This window comes from Meleagris gallopavo, chromosome 5, assembly GCF_905368555.1.
Source record: "Meleagris gallopavo chromosome 5, MGAL_WU_HG_1.1, whole genome shotgun sequence".
Classification (NCBI taxonomy): domain Eukaryota; kingdom Metazoa; phylum Chordata; class Aves; order Galliformes; family Phasianidae; genus Meleagris; species Meleagris gallopavo.
The window spans coordinates 14,987,879-15,014,415 of NC_139408.1; the positions used below are offsets into that span (position 1 = coordinate 14,987,879).

Below are 26,537 nucleotides of genomic sequence, written 5' to 3' on the forward strand. Positions count from 1 at the left end.
AGCCGGCTTCTGGGAGGGCAAAGGGAGCACTGCAGAGAGCTGTGGGAGCAGACTGGAGGCAAGGGGCCGTGAAGGAGGATCTGTGTTTCTCATGGCCTTGTGACAGCAGGATTGCACCTGAGGTCAGAAAACTGGAGCGCCCCAATACAGGTCGGGGCCCACACAGGAGGACCAACAGCAAGCTCTGACAGGATAAAGCTATATCCCATTCTCCTTGATGTGTTGGAGGCCCATCTCTGCCCTGGCAGCTCAGAAGCTTGAACTCCCCTGTGTACTGCAAAGCTCGAAGTACCACCCACGTGCCCAGCTCAGGGCCCTGCCTCAATCTGGACACAGCATTTGGGGGCTACCAGTTCCCAAGCTCCTGGCCCCTTCAGAGGCCTCCAGCCTCAGTACCACCTGCTGGGGTCAGGCTGCTTTTCTGCAGCAGCTGCTTTCAGTTGTCCTATCAAAGCAAGCCTTCGAGCACACTGCCCTTACCAACCTCCACCCTCAGCTCTGCCAGCCCACAGCCATCACTGGACTCACCTGGTCATAAAAGCAGGACAGCGGCAGCATCAGCAACACAAACCTTCCCTGCTTGTCTGCTTTGGTAAAGGATATTTTAACCTTGGGAAGCATAACCTCTCAGTCAGACATGGCTGTCATACTGCTGTCCAATGCATAGTAAAGTAGAGTGAAGAGCTTTTGCTGTTATTTTGAATCTGTTCTAATTAGCGGAGTATACACTCCTTTGCTTTATATCTGCTTTATCCAAGTAGACAGGTCAAACACACAGTTGACTGACCATATCTAGCAAAAAACTTTTTTTTTTTTTTTTTAATTACTCACTGTACCTATTTTGCATGCCAATATCACTAAGAGACTTGATGTTGTACATCCCTGCTAGGATACAAATAATATCTATTTCCCCTCAGAAGTTGGCCCAGTGTACACAGGGCAAGTGCTGTCAAACCAAATCATCTATCTCCTCTATGACAGACCCGATTGCTGTCTGTACTCAGCCATCTGCCCCATCAACCTCTAAATACTCTCTTATATTTGAGCATTCTTATTTTAAGAGGATAAACATAACAATGGAACTAACGCCAACACATGCATGAACATACTCAGTAAAGACTGAAGTGGAATCCACCTGTCAATTTTGGCTAGAGCAAATGTAAGCATGTTGCATTTTGAAGAGACACTGATTTTTCAAATTGTTTATACATTCTCATTCATAAACAAGAAAGACATACTACCATACTGGTTGCAAGCTTTAATACCTGAAAATGTTTATTTGCCCATATGAATTACATTACTCCTCCTGTCTCATTGCTGTCCAGACTCTGTCCTGTTTTGTACTTGCAGTCTGGAAGATGCCAAAGAATGCATAGGAGTGGCATCCTGGAGAAGTCACTGTGCTTTCAGGTTCTGCTGAATTTCTCCAAGTTAAGCACAGATTAGCTAACAGATTCCCAGCTCCAGACTGTTGCTCTCATCTCCACTTCTGAATACGGAAATCAAGCCTTCCTTCGCTTGTCAGGGTGAACAGGCTTCTTGCTCTGTAACTCATATGGAGAAGGAACCACTCAGCAGGAAAAACACTAATCACAGAATTGTACGAATTGGAAGAGACCTGTGAAGATCAACCCCTTGCTAAAATATGTTCCCTACAGTAGGTTGCACAAGGAAATGTCCAGACAGTTCTTGAATATCTCCAGAGAAGGAGACTGCACAACCTCTCTGGGCAGCCTGCTCCAGTGCTCTGTCACCTTCACAGTAAAGAATTTCTCTCTCATGTTCAGATGGAACTTCCTGTGTTCCAGTTTCTACCCATTGCCCTTTGTCCTGCCACAGAGCACTGCTAAAAAGAACCTGGCCTCATCCACTTGACTCCTGCCCATGAGATGTTTAGGAGCATTGATAAGATCCCCCCCTCCCCCAGGGTCTTGTCTTCTCCAGCCTCAACAGTCTGAAGCCTCTCAGTATTTCCTCACACAGGAGATGCTCCAGGCAGGCCCTAATCATCTTCATAGCCATCTGCTGGACTCTCTCCAGAAGTTCCCTGTCTTTCTTGAAACTAGGACCCCAGAACTGGACTAAAACCAGTTTTCTTGAAAAACTCTCCAATCCTTAAATTCCACAATTGAAGTCACAGATAAAGCTGAGGAACACGGTCAGACATCTGTATGACATACAGTTTGGTATATAATTAACAAAGCAAGAGAAAGCATTCAAAACCAAATGTATTCAAATCAGCTCAGCCACCTCCAGCAAGAGGTATGCAGAGCAAAGCCTGACCTTCTTTTCAGTCAAGATGATTCAGGTTCCCAACATTTCTAGAAGTGCAAATTTCTCTTGACAGCCATAAATTCATCTGAACAGTGACAGCAATTAAAGAAACGTAATCTGTCACTCAACGAGGTTTTATTTTATGTGATAATGTGTTGATATATATATATACACAGTAATGAAAAGCATATTTTGACATTTAAAGCCATCCCACTTAGCTGTGCCACAAAACCCAAGCTGTCAGGAGACATGGGGGAGTGTAGCAAAGTTTTTAGATTACAGCAATTTCTAATTAAGAAATGAAACTTAATTTTTACCAAATTAGAGCATGCATAGCTTTTGTCACACAAACACAACAATGAGAAACGTTTGGCTAGCACTCCTTTTCCCGGCCAGTCACTTTCCCAAAGCAGCAACTGTAACTGATGCCACTTCACTCTGACTGCAGGCTTCTCTTCCCCAGAGCTACACTCTACTTAGTGACTAAAGCATCAGGCTGAAATTCGGATTATTATGATTCAAATCTTGGCTCTGACACAGCCACTCTTCTAATTTGGGGTGAATCATTTAACTGGTACTCTTTGCTGCTTTGAAACTAATCTGTAGATTCAATATTACTCTATTTACATTATGTTGTTCTTTCCAAACGGGGTTGGATAGCTGCAAGCTTTAGTGTTATCAGTGTTCATGATCATATCCTCACCAAATCTGTATTAAATCTTCCATAGGAGGAAGTTGTAAACCTTTCTTCCAAGGTACATTCTACCAGAATTAAAGATGGAGGAGGAACACATTTCTGTAGTATGAGAATATACATTACAACTACAATTCTTAAAAAGATGACACACATCTGATGAGAAATGGTTAAGTTGAACATCTGAAAAGCACACTGATAATACCTTGATTCTAGAATTGCAAGATCATGACTGGCAAGGGTAGCTACCACTCACCCAACACCCAGCATCTGCTAGCAACAGCATCACAAGCTAAAACAATTCCTCCCCCTATACCAGGGAGGAGGAAAACAGTGCTAGTTGCAGCCAAAGCAGTCATCCTCTCCTGGAGTAGCTTAGCTACTGGGGGTTGTGCCAACAGTCCTAAGGTTACATGCTGTAAAGAGTAAAAGGATGGGAATGCAACTACAGCTCTACCCTTCCATTCATTTCCTCTATCCTTTCTCAGTGGTGGAAGAGACAGAAAAATATCTGCTCCCTCCTTTTGCTCTTTCCTCATGTCCCTTCCTAATGTCTTTTATAGCACTTACATTGTTTACTGAAAACGGATGTATGAGGGTGAGGACCAAAAGACAACCCTTATTTAAAGGTGAATTTCACATTACATGGTTTCAAGAAGTATTGTACAAACAAAATGACATTGAAAAACACCAGAGTATGAGGCTAGTTCAAATACAAGAGCTGACCCCTAAGGTAAAAAAGAAAGCAGTAACAGCAGAAGAGATGAAAGTCTTCTGCCACAGATACGTAAAGGGAAAACAGCAAAAAAAGAAAAAAAGAACCACCACACAGAAAATGAGACGTGCATAGCCACTACCACATTTTGCCTATTTATCTTTTCTTATGGCATTCATAATAGCTCTTACCCACAGCAACATCTAAGAAGAGACACTTCCTCCCCTGCCCCAAAACCATTCTGAAAACCAGTGGTCAATGTGATGCACAGCTTGAGTCCAAAAGGAAACCTTTCAGACTGAAACATGTCAAAATACCGGAGGAAGGCGAGGAATCCCATTCACACCAAGAACTTAATCACTTAGTGGTTGAATCACCCACAGAAGGAAAAGAGACTTCCTCCTGAACAATTCCCTCCAAAAACTTTTAGACGTTGGCTACTTCTGTGGCCTCACACATGAAGTATAAACTTTTTGTCACAGGGACCTCTATGTTTTCTGAATGTAAGACATTTATAGATGCTCACACCTTGCACTGTTTTACAAAAGGAGAGTCTGATTATCACAGTATAAGACAGGCAAAGGGATTTTGGTTTTAAATGCATGCAGCAGGACTTGCTATAAGCTGACTCCTGAATATAGTGGGTCATAAAGCTTAGGATGCTGGCAGGACCCCCATAAAGGAATTCAATTGCATTACCGTAAGTTTAACTGTCTCTTCTTCCTTTATCTAAGAGTACAGCACCACGGTCCCAAAACCCTGCTCCTTCATTATCTTTGCTGTGCTGCATCTTAGCACCTTAATTAAGCCCACATAAAGGTCCACGGGTTGATGTTATAGATCAAAACCACTCCCTTCTCTCAGGAGGGGGAATATTTTCTGCTGTGCTTTTGAATTTCCATCATTTTTATGCTCAAGTTTCATGGTGCCCCATTGACAGTCATCCCATCCAAGCAGTGGAGCAGCAAACACAAGTGTTGAGCCCACAGGTGTTCAAGCTGGTTCCTTTGTTGATATCAGTACTTATCACAACTCTTCAGAGCTGTCTGAAGACACTTGGACACAGTGACATTTTCAAATCAAGAGCCACAGTCTAACCCACCAGCAGAGATTCCACTCTATGGAAAGCACACGGCATTTTCTGTATGGAAATGTGACTTTTACCTCACAGACTGCAGCTTGAGTTGACAAGGCCCATACAACAACAGCATATCAAGAAGTCTCTGCTTGTCACCCTTTAAGCCAACAGAAAGTAACAGATCTCCTTTGTCAGACTTGGGTTGTCTCACTGCAAATTACATCTCATAAAGAGAGAAGCAAGAGAAGACATCCATGGAGAAATGAAGTCGGTTTATTTGTACAATGGCTTTTGTTCCACACAGCCATATGGAAATGCAAGATAAGCGTGTCTATTACTACCCAGAGACTAGAGGACACATTGCACTCCAAGTACAGGCACAAGTCCCATTGATGCCAACAGGTGCTGAGTATGCTCAGCCTGAGGAGAACACAGCTGTTGCATGTTCAAAGCAGTGCACATAGGCAGCAAGCACTTGCAATCTACTTCACTTTTGACAACTTCAGGGCAGTCTATAACTGCATTCATTTTGAGAAAACAAAATGGATCAGAAACACACGTGCTAATTAGCTGAAACCACTCATGTGTGAGTTCTGCAACTACCACAAACTCATCATGGCTAAAGTAGATACCTTCGTTTTTTTCTCAAACCTCTCCTGCCCATTATCTTCTTTCCTAACTATTTCTCAGAAATAGCAGTTAAAACACAAGAGGCAGGATACACACATCTACAAAGGACAGTCAATTATTGGTAGTCCTCAACCTCTGACATAATATAGACTTTTTTTTTTTCCCTAGGACTGGGAGACATATAAAACACCTACCTGATAAAAACTAAACCAAGCATGCATATTTACGTGAGTCTGGATTTATGTATGGATACAGATACATATATCAAACTAAAGAATGCATATTTTTTCCTTTTTTTTTAAAAAAAAAAAGCCTTATTTTTACTGCTGAAATTGAAAAAATGATAGCCCAGGAGAAATAAAAAGCTTCATGGTAGATTATGATTCTTCATATTATTACAGAAACATAGGTAAATCATACATTGAGAATTAGAGGAGATCTACTTAGACGTGACATCATCTTTTGGCTTCTCCTGAGACTATTTGGAAGAGTGATTACATGATTTAATACTTTTCTCAAAATTACTCTTACGAGATGGCACTAGTGATAGTATATATGTAATGAAGATAAAGAGGTGACTACATTCCCAATTAGACATCAGCATTAGATCTCTGCAACGTCAAGGGTATGAAAAGAAATCACACACTAAATTTTTAAGTACAAAATATTGTCAGTGCTGGACCAAAAATACCAAACTTACTGCTCTCACTAAAAGTTTAGCTCTTTGAATTGGTAAGTAAGACCACTACATTTGTTTCCACTGTTTTACCTATTTTACAGCACTGTATTACTACCGATTTCACTGGAATTATATTGGTAACAAGCTTGACTAATGTAATAAAAGAGAATATATTTATTTTTTCCTGGTTAAAACAAGAAATCATTGGGAGACAATGAAAATGGACCATTGTGCTGTAATCTTTGCAGTTGTTTTAAAAAAAATTAGAGCTCCCTTTTAAAAGCACTTTGCTCGCTGAAATATTCTGTCTGCACGTAAACCAGTCTAGTCATTGCAATGTACAGGAAACATTTTGTATGGTACTAAAACAATGAGAGAGGAGCACAGAATCTACAAATTGAGGAAGTACTGGTCTAAAACCAAAAATAAACCTAGTATACTCTTCAGAGGAGCAGAAAACTGAGGTTGCTGGAAATGGAGCCATACTGCAACTAAATCTAGATCAGCATCTACAAATGGGAGTTTAGGAAGCAGAGGTTGCTGATAGCATATTACCAGCGTTTGGTATTTTTAATGAATGTAGGACATGTGAGGCAATGCATATGTGTGTTTCTACTGCATAACTTTTTCAGAAGGGCTCCACAGTTATTTTCTGATATTTATCTTACTCCTACAGTAAAGCTCTATTTAACATTAGTAAAGTCGCTTTGTTCTATTTTAATAGCATTTTTCTTTATTATCAAAGACTGAAAAATACACATTTACATTCACCAAATGCAATCTGTTTCTTAACCTACACTAATGGAAAACTTATCTATTCTACTATTCTTCTCCCACAACCCATTGTAAATATTCAGGACTTCAATAGTTACTATTCAGCCCTCAAGTTCAATACGCACAAAAGGAGTGCACTCTACCCCACAGGATTCTAGGAATAACACTGTATACTTTATAGAGGACAATCTTTCATTGCAGCAATTCACAAAGCTTTACAGACACCTATGAAATTCCAGAGCTCTCTTTATTAACATTTTAAGACAGAAGAAAGGAGTTACAGTTGACTCAAGGGAACAAGCCCTATCTTTCAGCTTCTCAAGCAATGGATCAGACCATATTCCAGAAGTTATTAGCTCCATTTATTCTACAGAGTCCAATACTGCTGCCTTTTAGAAAATTGAGAGGGATTTGTAAGGCTGTGTGGGCCATACACATTTTTAAGCCTTGTGATGTTACAGAAAACCTTTTTTATTTCATTGCAATTGCTTTATGTCTGCATAAAAACTACATCACTGCACCTGACATGCTTATTCCTGGATTTTAAGCATTCTAGCAGCTATAGACTCCAGTCCTTCCTCTGCTGAAAGCAGAAATCCTTATAAAAACAGTCCAACAGGGAATAACTTACTCCAATATAAATATATCCATCTGGTCCTGTACAATGAAGTTTATTCCTTTCATAACCTTTACTTACATTTCTGCATTCTGCATGTATTTCTTTTTATTGTGGCTACTGAAAGTCATGCTCCACAACTGCTTCACTTGCTGAGATGTCCTGTCACTGCAGATAACAAAAACAGCATTTTTGATCTTAGCTCCCAAAACCAGTGCCCTCCAGGCATCTAACAGGAGCAAATTTTTTAAACATGTCTCAGGGGTCAACACCAGAAAGCACAGCATGACTAATGAAAGTGATCAGACTAATAGCAGAAGATTATCACATTGAAAAAAACAGGGCATTTGTCATCCTACACGAGGGGAAAGGCCCACTTCCTACCTGCCCTACATCCTTTGCACATTGGCACTTCTGCCTGCCAGGATTCCTGCAGCTGCTTCCTTGCAGACCTTTCCTCCACCTCAGGCAGTTTAGCTTCTGTTTCTTCAGAGAATCAGAAAGAATTCAGTCTTGCAGAAAGCTTTGGAATGCAATGCTTCCCAATATACCTGTTCCTCCTCCTTTTTTTCCACTGTCTTGTTCCCATCCTGATTTTTTTTTCCTTGACTCTGCTTGGATTTCTGTGAATCCTTCTCCAACTTATCCCAGTAACTCCCCTTGTCACATGCCACTCTACTCCTTCAAAGTTAGCAGTTAAACCACATCCGTGTATCTGTCACCACCTAATGCCTTTTGGCACTTAAAATCAGCAGGAGAAATGCTCACCTTGCACGGGCCAGCTCCCGAACAGTGATAAAGCAACTGCTCACAACAAACTTACTGTCTTCATTAAAAAAGTAAAGCTTCATCTGCTCACGCAGTTACTGTTTTCTCCTGTTGTGTAAGACACACAAGTGCCACTGAGCCTTCCCTTCTTTCCTCAACAAGTCTCAGCCCTCTGTCAGTTTATTATTCTCTCTGGCAAAAACTTAGTGTGCCCCACTGCATAGTTTCCACTTCCAGAATGTGACGCTGCTTAGAGCACACCAGTCCTATATGTAAAGTTTGAAACCTGCTTGCAGCTCACTGCAGCGCTGATCTAGTCTCATTCTTTTTATTACTATAATAAATAGAAGTGTAACAGCTACAAAAAGGTTTTACAACTTTTCTTTGTAGTCTCACTTTAGCTGCATGCATATTTACACTATTTTCATCCAACCCAGTATGAAGAGCCACGAGTAAAAGTGAAATTACACATTCCCAGAGGGATCCCTCTTTTGCTTATTACTTCCTTCTTTTAATGCATTTATTAGAGTTTCTGAATTAACAGTGGCAGATGCATGCAAAGAAAGAAAATTTTAATTTTGTAGATAATAGTGGATTACAATACATTAACATTACAGTAAAACCCAAAGCGGAAGCACTCAAGGGACAAAAGAGCAATTAATGTAGTTAGTTTATTTACCTAACTCTGACACATTGGTAGGCCATTCAGAAGCAACTGCAATTGTGTTTACATAGGCAGAGCTATCATGCTTCTTCAAAATCATAGACAAATATCCTGTTCAGGATTCAAAGGAACATCAGTTCCCTCAGGCAAAAGAAAATATAAAATCATATACTGAAATAGCAATTTTAAGACTGTGGGCAGGGGGAAAACATTAATAAGGATATGGTGCAAAGATTCAACTCTCAAGAAATTCATAATGTGTGTATTTTGAAAGAGATTCTGTACCAGTTAAGAATAATAGTTATTTATTATATACTTCTATCACATTCTGAAACAAGTATTTTCAGGAAGGAATAAGCTAAATGTAGGCATAGATACCATCTCAAGTTAAAAATATGTATTTATTTATACAAACAGAACTGTGTAATTACTGGGAAAAAAAATCCAAATATTAAAAAAAAACAAAGTTATGGTTACGGTTAAGCTTTTTAGTAGTACTGGGAAAATCAGCAAATGCCTCACTGAAATGCAACGTCAATGTGCAACTCATAGAGGTGCCTCATGGATATTACCAATGTGGTAGGTCAAAAGCCTTAACTTCTGTGCTTTGAACACAGCTACAGCCTAATGCATTAGAGCTAAAAGCACCCAGCAACAGTGTCCAGTTCTATCTTAACAAGCAACGATCTTCTGGAAGTCAGAATCTCTTTAAAAAATTAAGCTACTTTAAAACATGAGATTCACAGGTATGTGGAATTCAACATGTTCAAACGAAGTCAACAATGATGCTAAGCATTTTATAAGTTCTTTGCTGCAAACGAAACAGGCTAAACTGACTTCAAGTCCAGTCAGATGACCTCTGCTGATAGCTATAGGGAAGAATATGAAATCTCAAACCAACAATATAAATATTAGAAACCACTTTCTCACAAAACCTCAAAGCTTTTTGGAGCAATAAAGGCAAAGCATCTTCAATTGCGAGCAGGGAATAAGTTGTTTTGATGGCTTTACTTTCCAGCAAGAGTTCTGGTTCAGGCTGCTTGCTTTGCCTTGTTTGACTCTGTCAGGAGATCACAGACTTGGCGTGGATTCAGTAACAGCTGAATCTGGGCTTCGTAGTAGCCCAAGCAAGGAGTTTGGAACGTCTGTATAATTAATAAGAAAGTAATAAGCAATTCTGTATTTATTCTTTTTCACTTGAAGCTCTTGGAGTTCTTCAGAAAAATTAAATCATTAACAGTCTTGTAAGAAGATATGTGCCTCCAGCCACCGAACTCCATGGACTATTCCAGACTTCAGAGTAACACTGAGTAACGTCATCATCATTTACATGGAAGCTTAAAGCAGAAACATATAAAAGTACCACTAGTCATTTTGAAGTATGTATGACTAGATCCTAGTTAAGGTATGTAGCTGAGGATTTTAGTCCAGACATTACACTTCCAGATATCTCACAAAGCCCCTGATATTGTGAAATACAGCTGAAACAGTTCATCTGCCATACGCCTGCTGTAGGTAAGGAATATTGTGTATGCAGGATTCAAAAATGCCACCTTCCTATCCTCTCTTCCTAACAATTCCTACTATGACATTGTGCTCAGCAATAAAACTTCAGAGAAAAGAGGAAGGAAGCAAAATTAGTGGTTATGACATTTATTTTCCCAAATAACTACTTCATACTCTGAGGTCCTCTCGCTTTAGATGGCAGCTAAGAAATCTGCCTATTGATGAGAAGTAGTGAATAAATTCCTTATTTTGCCTCAGTGCAGCTTTGCTTCACTTCGTAAACTATCTTCCTTTGAACTCAGAAGCGTTGCTTCTTCCAATCTCTATACCACAGCAAGGGCAGCAACCATCTGGTGGGTGCTTAGCTGCTGGCCAGAGTCAGCCTGCTACATATTCCAACCATGTACTGTGTGACTGGACTACGCTGGAAAATATAAACTTAAATTTAATGGACTGGATTTTTTTCTTGTAGTAAAAGAGCAAGGAAACACACACAAATGTATTTAAGATGTCCCCATAAATCTGCTTGCTCTTTCCTCTTCTTCTCCTTATTCTGAATGTTGCAGCTCTTGCTTTACTTCCCACTATGATTCGATGGTTTGTTTTTATACTATGATCCTGGTTCAAACTGATTGATGTTCATTGCCGGATGCTACAGTGAAACTATGAAATCTCTTATTTCTGTTTCAGTTCCTATACGGACCTAGCTGGAAATGACTTTTTCACTTTATTTTTAGCCCTCTTTCATTTATATTATTCTGTTCTCCATTTGGAAATTGTGCTACACAGTTTGAGTTGAAATGCAAAAAGTGAAGCGTCTTCACTTTCTCAGATCAGCCAAAAAGGAAGAAATCCAAACATTTGTTTTAGGCAGACATAGAAATCTCAACTACACACAGCTTCACAGATCCTACCACTAATTCTCATTAGGTCAAAGGTAGTTTTCCCCTTGGTTTCAAACATGCTGCTATTACTTTATCTGGGTACAACTTCCTATTTTCCTTTTCAGAAGTAAAAATATAGTTCTCATAAACAACTGCAGTAGTAATACATCACTCGGTCTTTCATGTACAGTTGCAAACAGTTTAAAGGGCTCAACTTACTAAAATGGTATTTCCTCTTGCTAGGAAAATTGTGCCTCTTTGAAAAGACACAGGTGAAATACTGAAAAAGATAGATTGCTATTTATTTATTTTAAATCTTACCTTTGAAGCCCTCAATTACATTAAAATCTGTTAAGTTCATAATATGCCTACTTGAAATCCTCTATACAGCAGTGCTACCATGAAGTGCCATGAAGTGACTTTGTAAACCCAGCATTAAGACTTCTAATTCACAGAACTCATTCAAAACTTTTAACGAGTAATAATGGCTGTTTTTTTTTTTTTTAACTATCTGAATGTTTATTATTTTTTAACTATCTGAATAATAACAGGCTCTTGGCAGCCTGAGACTGAATTTTTATTTCCAACTGAAAAATTTCCCCCATAAAAGGTGCCCATGAGTGTATCAGCCAAGTTACTCGTTAGAGCTATCGGCTCCTCTATCACAACAGGGTTTAACAAACAAGCAGAATTGAAGCAGTGTTTTAATACCAAAATAAAAAGCAGGCATAAAAACATTTAATGGCAACTCTGTGCGCTACCTTATCCAAAAGTATTAAACCAACTGAAGTAGACTTCATGCTACAGCTATGTGGCCATGTAGAACACTGGGGAAAGCTAAAAATTAAAACAGCAAGGCCAGTTAGTAAAGCAGTCAGCAGGATGTAACTTGGCATCCATTAAATGGGTTTAGCCTCAGTGAAGTCAATTGCTGAGAGTCAGAAGCGACTCCAAAACATGATTCCAGCCATTACTTTTTGGTCTCGTTTTTATCACCTGCCTGAGTTTGTACTGTCTCTCAGAAATTCTGGCACATCCATTTGCAGCCTTTCCTGTTCCTGTGCTCTGTCACATGGAGGGGATGCAGAAGCAGAATGCACAACTGAGATGATCTTGTCCTGCTGTTGAACATTCAGCTCTAGTAATAAAACAGCTGACATCTTAAGCCACTTCCAATCTCTTTCATTAACCTAATATGAGGCCCTGTAATGACTCAATCCGAATCAATCATCTCAACCCTTGCTGAAGACCGAGGAGACTTCTTTCCAGGGCAAACAATTTTTGGTTTATTCATCAGTTGTTGGAGAACAAGAACAGTGATATTCAGCAGCATTTCTTTCAGCCATCGGGTAAAAGGGGTGGAAAAGTCAAAACATGCAATGCAAAAAACTCAGTGACAAGTGATAAAGCCTTTCTTCTTCAGTGTAAAAGTCTTGCTGTTACCATTGAGCCTGAACTTACATACATGCTTTATATATATAAATATAAAATACACAGACATTAAAAGTCAAAGTGAAAGGGCAAAATATTTGTGAAGAACATAAACGAATTTGGAATTAAAATGAAATATACCCCTTGCAAACAGGAAAGGATATTTGGTAGCTAAGCTGCTGCCAATAAAATAAGTTTTATCCTATAAGTTCACCCTTTACACATATTATTAATGTTTTATCTTTCTTTCACGGGAGATGAGTAAATCCTACTGACTTGTGTAGAGGAAAGCTGAAGTTCACTGCAGTTAAGATATCTGCACTTTGTTCCCTAGGAATATCAAGCTGTCACTCTCTTTAGAAAAAGCTGCATTCAAAATGAGTAATCAGAAGTGCAGAAGTCCTGGTTATTGTCCCACAGCATTAAACACAGTGAAATCACAGCACAGTCATGTATTACACACTACAGAGCCTGACATTTTCATTGTTAATGTCACCTACAGCTTAAGGCTTTTTCCCCATAAATCAAGCAGAATTTTTTTCTCCCTTCCCAAAGTTTTCTAAGGGCTATATTTAAAAAAAAAAAACAATGTCATAGTTGTCATACACTATCCATACTCACTTAATAAATGAAGAGATTATTTAGTCCATAAGCAAAAAGCTAATCCTGAGCCATATCATACAAATGCATCTCCCCCCTCAATGTCATTGTGCTAATTATTTTTTCTCAGATTTATTTTTACAATACTAACCAGAAAAAAAAAGTCTGAATAATCCTGAAAACCCCAAAATGTTCCCTCACTTTCGGACCTCTTTCGGTTTGTCTTTTTTCTTTAAGATAAACTGGTAAACAAAGCTAATGACAAGTTAAGGATTGCTTTTGTCAGAGAACAGAAGCACAAGAAAGATGAAGGTGCAGTGACTCTCCAAGTCCCCAGCTGACACCATCTATATCAGACTCCTCCAAGCATCAGTAAGATGGGTTTGCAAGGTATGGAGGATTTTTTAAAATTCAGTCCAGTTCTGGGAGATCTTTGTGCAGATCTTCCTTTGCCTTTGTCACTGCACTAAATCACTGGATTTTTAGCCAACGCTAAGACATACAGAAGAGCAAAAAATGAACTATAAGCCTAGAAACTGGATATGAAAACAAGTAAGCAAAGAGGCAGAGAGAATGCAGGGCTCTCTCAAACGTTTCCTGAACAATATGGGAGCTCACAAGATACTTTCCTCCAAAAAACCTTATCCTCTCGTATCACTGTATTACACACTCCACCAGGACACAGGTATGAGAATTCATTTACTGCTTTCTCTGGCCTTGCCTTCATATGTGCTTGGTTGCTCGAATTGCCCAGCTGCAGTAAGGGATTTGAGTGACTCCAGACTAAAAGTATGTTTCGAGGATTAAAGTGCTAAACAGGATTCTCTCAATCCACTGCTCATGTACTGACTGTGCATGTTATCTCACTTGCCAGTGCTTTTGTTTTCTTTTTACATTTTCAACCATCTTAAAAGCATTTTAAAAAATAGACAGGATGAAACTTCTGTCATTCAACATCCGATCTCCAGTCTAAGCCTTTTCCCTGCTGTATCCTTCCCTTTTGTGAGCCCTGAGAAATAAGCACTTCTCAGACAATCAATCCAATCTGTTTCTTGATACTGTTTAAGAAGAGAGAGATAACATCCTAGAGATGCTTACTTCTTTTGGCAGAGGCTAGACACACAGCTCAGATGAATTCCATCCCATTGATCCATGAACACAAGATCCTTGTTCAAAATGACAGAGGCATCCAGGAGATCAAAGCATTAGATATCAATTGCATTTACTCATTTTGTGAATGCCTTAATGTGCTCAGAGTGAGATCTCTGAATCAAGGTTCTTCCATAACTGCATGCCTATATAGTCCCTTGGCATAATACAGCCTAGCACAGTTGGGAGCTACAGTTGTCTTTGTAGCCTACAGAATCAAAGGGTGAAAAAGTGATAGATATGTATATAGACTCCAAAACACAGTGAAACGTATGATTCAGTAAGAAGCACATATTTAATTGAAGAAAATAAAGTGTTTTTTATTTCATTAGCATTCCAACCAGACTGTCTTTAGTGCTTACGTTAAGAGAAAAGACAGGGATTGAAGAAGAGACATCTATTCACTTAGCTACTTCCTTCAGCTCCACTCTGCCTATCAATATTGGCCATTCTCCCAGCAGCATTCCCAAATTTCAGTCCCTGTACAACAGAAACAATTCTTCAACACGCACATGAAAAGCTACAAGTGGGAATCCATAACACCAGGCTTCAGTACAGCCACTGATCACAAAACTTCTTCTACACAAACCCATCCTCAGAGAAATGGAAACACCAAATATCTTAACCCAATATTTTCTTATTGTTAAAGTGAATTTTCTACTGATGTATGGCTACACCATGCCTTCTAAACATACACCAGCTCTCTAAGGAAAACAGCAGGAAAAAAAAAGCATCATCACTTTCTAAATCCCCATAATCCTTTTCAATAATACTTCTGTGTGTCACAAATTAATAGCTCTTCACCTGTCTCCCTCCTCCTGTACTGTTAGTAAACAAACAAGAAACTCACTTTGCATCTCCTATACACACATTAAGAAGGGAACAAGCTACCATGCTCAAGAGGATGGACAACCTGCTAAATAGTAAACCAAACCCCATAGGTTATAATCTGATCCTGACATTACATTTCCTCCAGTAATCTCCTCAGAAGGAAGATCAATGAAGCAGCATACAGGACTGGAGCCTAACTTTTACCCATACCTACTTTATTAAGAGTTTTTTGTACACATGGGTTAAGTCCTGCTTCACTCTTCCAGTGTCATCTGCACCCAAACGATGCTGCATTCATACTTCCAATTTGCTAGACAAGACATGAAAAACAGCTTGCCCCATAGTAAGTAGGAGGATTTTCCTGCTGAAAGCAGAGGACTGTATCAAAATCAAAACAAAATCTAAACTTCCACTCAACACCACTGTCTTTCCATTTCTCTCCCTTTGTATTTGACTGCTTTGGTTTTATTTTTTAATTAAAATCTAATCTTGTAAAATGCCATTTTCAAAGCATTAATGGAATTCAGCATGGAACTGCCTACATTGCATTTAATTACTTCCTACTTACACACATAGATATCACTTAGAACAAAACCTCCAATAAACACGGTAGTTCAGAGTCACTGTTCTCAGTGCAGCTGTGTAGTGGCTAGTCTGCCTTTTTGAGGGGAAGTCTTTCATTTCTTTGCAGAAGTCACTTCAAGTAATGTGATGCAGAACACTTCAGGGAATGTGACTGGCAAAGTTAGCACGTTTGAATGATTTACTTATTCATTTTTTAAGGCAGATTGTGACCATTCGCCCAGCTCCTGCCCAGATTTTAAGTCTCACGCTCAGCTCACATGAAGTCTGCAAGTAATGCCATTCTGCCAGATGTCTGCTGGGCAGAACAGGCAGGAAGAGATCCAGAGGGCCACTCTGCAGTCCTTCTAGACTGCAGCTGTCAAGGTCTGGCTTCTTTGCAAAGTAACTGCCTGGAACTGTCTTCAAAATCCACTAAATAGTGAAAATTGTACAGACTCAACTTTCAAGTTGGGATGTATAACACATCAGCTCATCCAAGAAGCTCTTAAAAGTGTTTGTTCTGTTTCAACCATTCCAAACGTATGGATTTTTTATTCTAATACTAAACGCACTACAAAGACTACAAGAGAGATGTATCTCCATACATCACATCTTTCTCAACACCCACTTTTTTTTTTTCAAGTGAAAACTGCAAACTCTTAAATAGGATCAGCATTTTAATTGATACATGCTATGAAACCTAGGAGAAGATTGCCAGAGAAAAGAGGAATGCTGCCAGTTAAAATTCATTATCCTCCATACCTTTTAAGATACTTGTTTCAACACCTAGGCTGCAAGGCTTCCCTTTAGGAAAGTCAACTTTATAGATGACATTACTTTTACTTTAAGAGATTAAAAACAGCCTTATCACAAAAAGCCACTCCTCTCACCATTCAAATACATGCATCTGACTCTTGGGCTACACTGAAGCATCAAGCATCAGAAAATCCGGTGTTCATTTTGTTTGGAGTTAATACCACATGCCTGTTGGTAGGCAAATTGAGTCCCTTTCATTTCCTGTAATGTCTAGGAAACTGGGTAGTCTTTATCTTTCAGTGCCCTGAAAAAGATTGCTTTCAAAATCGATCTTGTCAAGTCAGCCAGTTCACTTATGAATGCTCTCTAGAAGGTATGCCTTCTGAGTCAATCCATTTCCATTCATTCATTCAATTATTTAAGGCACCTTGAGAATTTATACAATCAAAAGACTACACTGATAGCCCACACCTATAGATGTTAGTAACTCATAATGTAATGTATCTGTGAAATCACTTAGTATGTATACATACATGCAGTTCAAACACATATGTAACCATATATCTATGAATGCCACTGGCTGTCATTACCATCTGCAGAGGACATGTTACCAAATCTGAAATGGAATCAGGAAAGTAAATAAAGCACAACAAAGGCCAGTCAGTGAGACAACTGGATGGCATTTTTGTTGCTAAGCCAAGGATTTACACAGCAGCTCTTGCATCACTCAAAGTACCAAGCACAACAATAAGAGGCAATGCAAGAGCTGGAGCCTTCCAATAATTGTTATGTTGAAGGACTTTTCAATCAGCATATACTGGAAGGTGCAAATAAAAAAGCAAAACTAAAAGCTACCACATACCACCCTAAATCTCCCTCCATCCCACCACAATTCCTTCAGGATAGCAAGCTCTCAGAAAACTATGACTTTCCCTTAATAGCAGTAAGAAGTCTTGTACTTTCAAGATATTGATTTTTCGTTAAAAAGGAAGTAATAAGAATCTGCCCTTTAAATATTCCAAAAAATTGACAGAGAACTCAATCTGGTTTGCTACAGAACTCAAACCTACAAGCATGTTCATAAAGAGCTTATTTTTTTGCACTGTTCAGGAAGTACAATCTGAAACACCAGCTCAAGATACAAAAACTGCATATACAGCTTTACTGAAACCCAGAAATGAAGCCATGAGGATTTAAAATTGTCTGGAGAGCAAGGAACAGTGAGTCAAGTGAGCAGTTATCTTCTGTGGAGAACATGAGAGACTGACAACACACGTGGGAAGCTTTATTTCCTCCTTCAGCAAGGCCAGTTAAACCCAAATGCCTCATCACACCAACAACCATAGGTGGGCGGGGATGAACAGAAGATGCACACTTGGAAAGATCTAAATCCCACTCCAAACAAGAGGAAGGAATGAATACTATACACAAACCAAATGACTCTGCAGCTTGCTTTTTCCAAGGGAAAGAATAAACCAGCTGGTATGTGCTATCCAGAATTGTATTTTCCTTCATACTCAGGGCTTTTGCAAAAGGAATCCATTTCTGGACAGGAGACCAACATTTGCAAAGAAATCACATGCCACACTAGCTAACATTGTTCTCTTGTTAATAAATTAGATTAACAGCAGAATAGTTCCTCTTCGTTGCCCCATATTGAGAGGCATTTCTTAAGAGGGAGGCTTCAACTTGCTCAGCCATCTTGAAATTCAGGCTTCACCAGGCCTCTTGTAAGCAATTGTAAACTCCAAAGCATCTTTGTACATGTTGTGCTCCTCATGGCACTGTGATGTACAGAAGGTCTTCCCACTTAGAAAGCAGTTCTTACAGAAGGGAGAGAAAACACATACCATTCTATCACATCTCCAGATTGGAGTTTGAACTCTTTTTGACTCAAGATTTTGTCAAAAAAGAACCCCTCCCTCAAAAAAAAAAAAAAAAACTTTTTAAAAATTAGCTTTACAACTTTGACAACATCTTCGTACTTACTTTTATCTCAAAAATTCTGATTTAGATAGTATCCCATAACACTGCCTCACGTGCAGCAAGGAACAGAGGGTCTTTAAAGGAAAGCAGTTCCTGCCAAAGTTGGCCTTCGCTCTTCCTCCTTGGAGACACAACAGTAAGGGGAAAAAGAGAAATAACATACTGTATGGCAAAAGTGATGACACTGCCTTCAACTGGGATACAGGCAGTACGGAGAAGTAACAGGTAATAAAGAAGGAAAACTTTTGCACAATACTTGTTTGACTACCAGTAAAGCATGCTGTCTTTTTTCCAGATGCAATATCAAGCAAATATCAAATATCTTCAAGATTTGCTTTATCACAGACTTCTTACAGAACAAGGAGACAGAGGGAATACCCGGATTTTTCCCTGCGCAGAATGAACACTCTTGATAAACATATTTTCAAAAGGTTTTAGTCTTTGGACTAAAAGAAATACTTCTGCTAGCATGCACATGAAAGTATGCCTCAATGAGAAATCAGTGGAGGCGGCTCAGCTATGAGCAGCAGCTCCATGCACGTTACCATTTCATATTCCATTGTCCATGTGCACTAGATGAGATGAGAATCTATACTCTCCCATACGTGCTATATCCTCTGGGTTTTACACATAGGGTTCAAGGGAGCTTTCTCATGACTGGGAAGATCTTCCTAGCAGCGAAACACTTCATTTTCATGAATTTAATACCGTGTCAGGCTCGATATGAAGACAACCTACAATAAACACTCCTTGATAAACAATCTAGCTATCCTTTTCTCTCTTCTAAGAGAACAGCTATTTCTCTCCTTCAGCTTTGCTGGCAGGTCACTTCAGATTAACCCTGGCACTGAATGCTGCTAAAATTATAAAGATTACCCTCTATGGTAAGGAGAGAAACATTATTATAAGTCTGGGAATTGATGGCCAACTAACATGTTGAAGTCTTTTAGGACTTTAAGATAACGCAGCGCCCACAGTTGTCTCAGATACGCACCAAGTGCCATGGCAAACATCTGTCACATGGGAATCTTTTTTGCTATCCCTCCACATTTGTGACAGAACTTCATATTAGCAAAAACACTTGTGCTTATCTGAACCTTGTTACTCAAAGTGCTTTAGAGAACACTATACACACAGCTTCACAACACACAGCTTATTTCTGTATTTAAGTTTAAATATTATGTCTTCTGCTGGAATACTACAAAAAAGAAAAAAAAGAGAGAGGTCAGCAACTGTTAAACAGAATTTCATCTGCTGTCATTTATCATACTAGGCTGCATTTCAAAAAGCGATATGAAATCAAACTTGTTGAAATTCATTCATGACAAATGCTTATTTCCTGTCTCTGCTTCAATTTTATAGCGACATGCCTGCCCTTATTAGATTTAGTACCTGCTGAAGTCGAAAAGAAACTTAAAGTAATTCAGAATGGCAAAGGAGATCTAAATCTTTGTCACACACACATCCAGAAATCCTAACTAAGGGCTGACTCAACAGAGAAAACAAAGACAACTCTTCATCTCAAATGAAGTATCTTTCATTTGCACATTATCAAATGTAAAAATTGCTGAAAATAAAAGAAATAAAACATAACACTGCTGTTACCCAACAGCTCCATTCAGTTTTTCAGGAAGTTTCTATGATCAAATTCAGCAAAATTAAAAACCAAAACCAGAAAACCTATGGCTCAGACACACCATTCAGGTGATACGAAGTCCATTGATTTCATCCCAAATTAAATCTGAATCAACAAAAAACGAGAAGGGATATTGAGACTGAGATTATAAACAGACCTTGAATCTTTCAAAACCTTCACAAATATTATCTCTGCTTTTTCAGAAAAGTTAGACCCCACTGGGAAATTAAATAGAAATGCAACATGCATTCACACTACAGAAAAGGACTTCCACAACGTTAACTTTCTTAGCAGCAGATAACTAGCTTGGAAATTCATGGTATGAAGCACAACATTTGCTCTTGGTCTACCTTCACTACTCTCATACTGATAACTCTTAAGACCATTTTAAGATGAGAGAAGCATTAGTGATTATGATACTCAGCATGAAGAGCCAGGGAACAAATAAATTCAAGTTTAGCTTCACATCAGGAGCTGGTATAAAACTGCATCACAATTAAGGCTGTAGTTCCACATAATTATTTTTTACCAAGAACACACCTGATTTAAGAGGGCTACCCCTCCCTCCCCTTGTGCACGTCTGCTCTCCTCACAGCAGCGTCCACTGCTGCCTTACTTCAGCTGATTCAGTTATTTGCATCGCAACACTCTAAATTAGAGCTATGAAATCATGCAGCAAAAGTAATGCAAACATAAATAAAGGAAGCTTTAATGAAGCAATGAGAACTTTCACCGGTTTTTTAATCTGGCTCTGTGTTAATCATGGCTTATAACAACTTTTTGATTTCAAGAATTTGTCATTTGGTCCAAGAGGTGAGTGCAGAGAGACAGTGACATCTGAATAGATCACCGAGTTCGTTAATTGCTCACCCAGTGCAAAGCAGTGCAGTTATTTTGGTCAATGTTACACTCTAGTACATGTATCGCGTTTCCCCCTTAGCATAAATGAAAGGTGATGGTGAACTCTCATGTGTATGCAGGCTATTAGTTTTAACTATCTCCAATCCAAGCAAATGATCTTGGACTAGGGCAAACTTTCAAAGCAATCGTACCAATCAAGCAAATCTTCATATTCCAGCTAGCGTCAAATCACATCCCCTTCAATTTAACTAGAGGCATTTGCACACAAGCAAAAAAAACCTCCACACAAAGTCAGTTCTTGGCCAAGTACAGACTCATCAGAACTACAGGTAATGGAGAAAGAGAAAGCAGAATATCGAGAACTTAAGAAGTGGTGGTCAAACACACAATGAACACAAGGTTGTTTATCAACCCCGTGCAGATGAAAGATCTTCTGGATGCAGAAATGCACTTCCCAGAGGCAGATGTGTGCTTAGGAAATCTGAAAGTTATTCCCAGCTCTTGTTTACTTAGTGGACATTTCCCTTTGGTTTCTTTCCCCCTCAGCCCATTAATTGGAAGTAGACGTTATCTCACCAGATTTCTATGAAGTTTCATTCAGACAGCCATGAAAAGGTAAGTCATTTAGATGAATGATACCAGAAAGGCAAAGAATTTATTTTTCTCAGTTTTAGATATTGCTATTCTGTCCACAGCCTTAGCTACAACACAGCTGAGGGCTGCCCTGTTCCTTCACTGACCTTGGAGAGAGCTGTGGGAGCTGCTCTGGGGCTGAGCCTCTACTTTTTCACCCTGGCTGAGCTACAGCATCAATCCTAGAGAGACAGCAGAGCCAACGTGCTCAACAGTTAGTGCTTCTGGACAGGCACAAATAATTCACGGGCCAGTGGGTGGCCACAGCAGACAGCAACGTCTGAGCAATGAAGGCTAAGTTCTCCACTGAAGCGAACGGGGACAACGTGACAGCTAAAGTCAGCAGAACTCCAGCTCTGAAGAGCAAGGAGCCTGGCCCATCCCAAGCCACAGAGTAATCTCTGTGCATCAGCAACTCATTTCACCAGGACCTTGCAGCTTCCCTCTACACTTCCTCCAGTTTACTCTCCCTTTACTAAGATTGTTCTTTTCCTCAATATTCTTCCATTGTCTTTCTCGAGTCTTTTCCATTAGGCACATCTCAGCCCCTCAAATCTTTCCTCATGTGACGCACTGACTGCCTTCTCTCATTTTCTGAACCAATTATCTTTGTCAGACAAGAGATGTTTCCACATTTAAACCTCCTGTTACAAAGAGATGGATCAGAGGGTGGGAGTTTCGTGGAGTCAGCACGCAGATACGCAGTACAGCGTTTCAATCTGAGGTGTACAGTTTTAGATGAAGAGGTGAGAAAATTGTTAACTTCTGTTTATTTAAATAAAATGAAAGGATGCAATTTTGAACCTGACTCGTTGTTAGCAACACTCTCTGAGCTACTGTAAGCAAGCTGTGAGTTAGAGAAGCAATGCCAGATGTAATAATTGTAGGCCCAGGTATGCTTAGAAATTAATCAGTGGCTGCTTCCAAGTGGTTACTTGAGTTCAGTTTTTACTTTTATTCCAGAACACACGTCCTCGTGGGGTTTTATATCAGTATAATTAACCTAGAGTAGCTGAACCAGGGAAAAATCCAGAGGTAGACCCATTTTAGGATTAGCTTATCACACAGAAATCTTTTCTCTGGGCAAGGAGCTGACAAACACAGCTGCTTGGTGTTGCTCACCCAAGTCAAGCAGAAGATAAGTATGTATCTCTGAAGAAGTACGCTCCACAATATTATTAATAGATCTTTTATTCTGGTTTGGCAAGCCAATAATATAAACTGGGTTAAAGGAAACAGGCTCTGACATCACGTCAACTCTGTCAAAATATATGTAAAAAGAAAACAGGTAAGGACTTAAGCCAGGCTCCCATCTCTCACTGTGAGTCTAAATAGAAGAGTACAAAACTCTACTAATCTGAACACCGCCGAGAAGTTAAAACCAAAGTAACAGCCAATAAAACATGTTTGCTTTTAAAGAGGGGTGCAAGCTGGGCAAGATAGCAGAGAGAAGGATTAGTTGATCCGCTACACATACTGTATGACTTGTTCTGGGGTTCTTCATGCAGACTTCTCTGCCTACAGCACAGAGTTCTTCTTTCCTCATCTTTTCCACCACTGCAAACACCTCAGCTTAAGTTCGCAGAGCTCTGGTTAGCAGCTGATCATTCAGAGCAGCCTCTTACAGCCCCTTTGCTTAAAGGAAGACATTCTCATGATAAACTGTCCATTAAATGTATAGTTGTGCTATCCAAAAGCTGTCCACCAAGTACAGCAACAACAGAAAATGTATAAAAAGCACAGGCAAGAGATTTTTTTACTGCAATCCCACTTAACTGCTTTTTGTGACACAGGCCAGGCCTGAAAACCTACCATCCCAGAAACAGCAGCATTTTCCAGGCGTATTACACACATTAGCATCACCTCCCTAAACATAGCTCATGAGAGTCTCCAAGGAGTTTAAAGGCCAACTTTTATTTACCACCAGTGAAGTAAGGCAAAGCCAGCTCAGACAGAAGTTCTCCTTTCAGTGCTCTCCACTCAACTCTTGACTCTTGTATCAAGTTTTCAGAGATCTGTAATACCATTTGGGCAGCTGAAAGTGGCTCACAAATACACCTGGAGTTCTGTTGTTCCTAAGGTGACACCAAACATCAGACTTTTTCAGCACTGCAGGGATGTGCAGCATCCTATGAACACAGAGGATGTGGCCACTCATTTAAGAAACTAATTACGGAATAATGAAAACTCTAAAATTCATTTTATGAACTGAGTTCATCAATTTTGCCCTGCTTTTCAAGACAATAAAAACCCACATCCTAAACCAGAAAGCCAATATTCAGTATCAGCATGCTAATATCATGCTGAATAAATGAAACAGAAGTTCTCTGTTGTCGGTCCTTTTATCCACTACAAGCCAATCCTGTTACCACTGCTTTTCAGCAGCCCGACTCTATCCTTTTAACTCTGCTGTTACAAGATGGCTTGACTGCAACAAACATGTAATCAGTTGACCCAGAAAAGAAATACTAACATCAGGTTGGACTGAAAAACAGACACAAGTACAAAGTCTCTCAGACTATAAGCAGACACCAAAGAACTGCAGTAATACAGGGACTGATCTGAAAACAAAGATCCCCTCATTCTGCACTTCCTCCAGGCTCCTAAACTTTCCTCAGCCTTCCACAGTTTTAAGCACGCGAGTGACCTACTTAAGATAATGTAATTAAAATAAGCAAAAGTTCAATTATCCTTTGTTACAGAAAGATCTAAAGTTTTCTATCATTTTTCTCAAAAAGCTGAGCTTTTTTTTTTTTTTGGGTGCTGCATACTATTAAGATAAAGAGTTTATATTTGCAGAACTCAGTTTTAGGCTTTTAGACCTGTGGATATTCATTTACTTACAGGAAAATATACTTAAAAGCCTGCTCATTTCATTTACCTTACAGTCTTCTCTAGTATGAATAAAAGCTCCCTCATAAGGGTAAAGATGAAATATGTTTTTGATAGTCAGCAAGATCTGTTTATTCTGAAAGGTCATCAAGTCTTCATTTCAGTTTAAAAGACAACCACACAGCAATGGCTCTTACTCCTTCAGGTTAATTAGCACACTGGATACCACTGCATTTCCCTTTACCAACAGCACATATTCAGCAGTGACACCAGAAGGTACTTTAAATTACATCTGTCCTACAATGTTACAGCTATATCTGCTCTGGGAGCAGGACCAAACTTCATCTCTACTGCGCTCCTTCTCAGCGGCGCCGCCCACTCAGAGACTGCAGAAGCTGGGATGTTGGCAGGGCCAGAGAAAAACAAAGCTCAGCTTGAATTTCAGGTCCGAGAGGTGTGCAGGGCTTAAAACTGCTTTGTAGGATTGAGGTATAAGCAGCTTACCATGGAGAGGCTGGGATATTGTCTGTAATCAAATCTAAACCTCCTGAGCACCATTTTGTCCCAGCCATGATCCCAGATTTCTCCTTTACTACAGATTTGACACTCCAGCCTGAGTTCACATTTTATAGGGGAAAAACACAGAGTAATGAAAGGAGTTCCTGTGTTTCCTGTTTAACATTTCAGTCTTCTCAAGGGTAATAAAACAAAATCTCCCTACAACAACAGATAAGTCAGACAAATAAAATGTCAAGCTACTTTAGAAATAAGCTAGTCAGGATAATAGAATAAATCTCTTGGGTAGCCATTAATTGCATTCCTTTATGCATTTGGCAAAGATGCTGCCAGAGGATGTATGATAACTAATACAAAAATATGCCCTATTTTCGTATCTCTTCTTTAAAGTGAATTTAGTGCTGACAAAAAGGTACCTGATTAATATCTGGGGAAACGAAAACCCACACATCCTCAGGAGAAGTGCTACCACTGACAGTTCTATTAACCAGCAGTAGCAGAGGCTACATGGTCAGACAGAGGGAGCCCTGCACCAAAGTTCCAGGGCTGGGATCCTCTTTTCTCCAGTCTGCCAAGTCATCACTGGGGCAAACTTGCTTCAGTTTCCTTTCTGCAGAGCAAGGTTAATCCCACTCCACAAATCATTGAGGTCTTTATGAATCATTGAGGTCTACCAGCGCAAAGCCCTTTGAAAAAGCTCAGTATTTTTTATTAGTAACAAATTCCCAAGCAACATCTATAGCATAAAGAGAATAAATCTCCACACTGACCAAATTAGCAGCTATGGTATGAGTGCAGCAAAACAGACTGCAGGAATATTTGTCCCCCTGCACTGCATTCTGCAAAGTAAAGATGACAGTAAAAGCCCATAAATAGTTACTCAACATCACAAAACAAGAGCATATCTCAGACTAAACTTTTCCTATTATGTTTTCTGAATGACTTGGCATTGTCACCCATAATACAGCGTGGAAATACTGCATTGCTCAGCCCCTATTTTTGATTAACCAGCGCTCTGGGAATTTCTGTCTATCCTTAATCTTAATTAAAAGTTGTCATTCCCATTTCCAACATATGCTTGCTGGCAATTAAATCTATTTGAAAAATAATAACTTTTTTCCTCCAAAGAAATGATTTGTTATGCAAGTAGTCCTGTTCAGTTCAAAGTTAATTCTGATCCTGTCCTTTGCCTAGATGGTTCCTCATTTCCCAGTGACTACCACATGAGTTGGAGAAATTCTGCATCTCTTAGAAGGTAATCAAAACTTCCAGAGAAGACTGCAATATGATAATGAAAGCTCTTTTGGCAAGCCCTGCTTCTGCCTTGAGAATATATGGATGTGCTAAGGAAAATTCCCCTTTACGAACCGTCCACAGGATTTTTGAGGACTGTCTGGCAGTCCATTCCATCAAGTGTGGTTCATTCCTTGAATGAGGTGCACACAGATGAGCGCAGAGGA

The 26,537-nt window shown here is 39.5% G+C and overlaps 1 protein-coding gene across 6 annotated transcripts in view; it reads right to left on the minus strand.

Annotated features, from left to right (window-relative positions):
* The window catches only part of TSPAN4 (tetraspanin 4), a 396,192-nt gene that overhangs the window by 231,347 nt on the left and 138,308 nt on the right, over positions 1 to 26,537 (minus strand). The window lies entirely within an intron of this gene.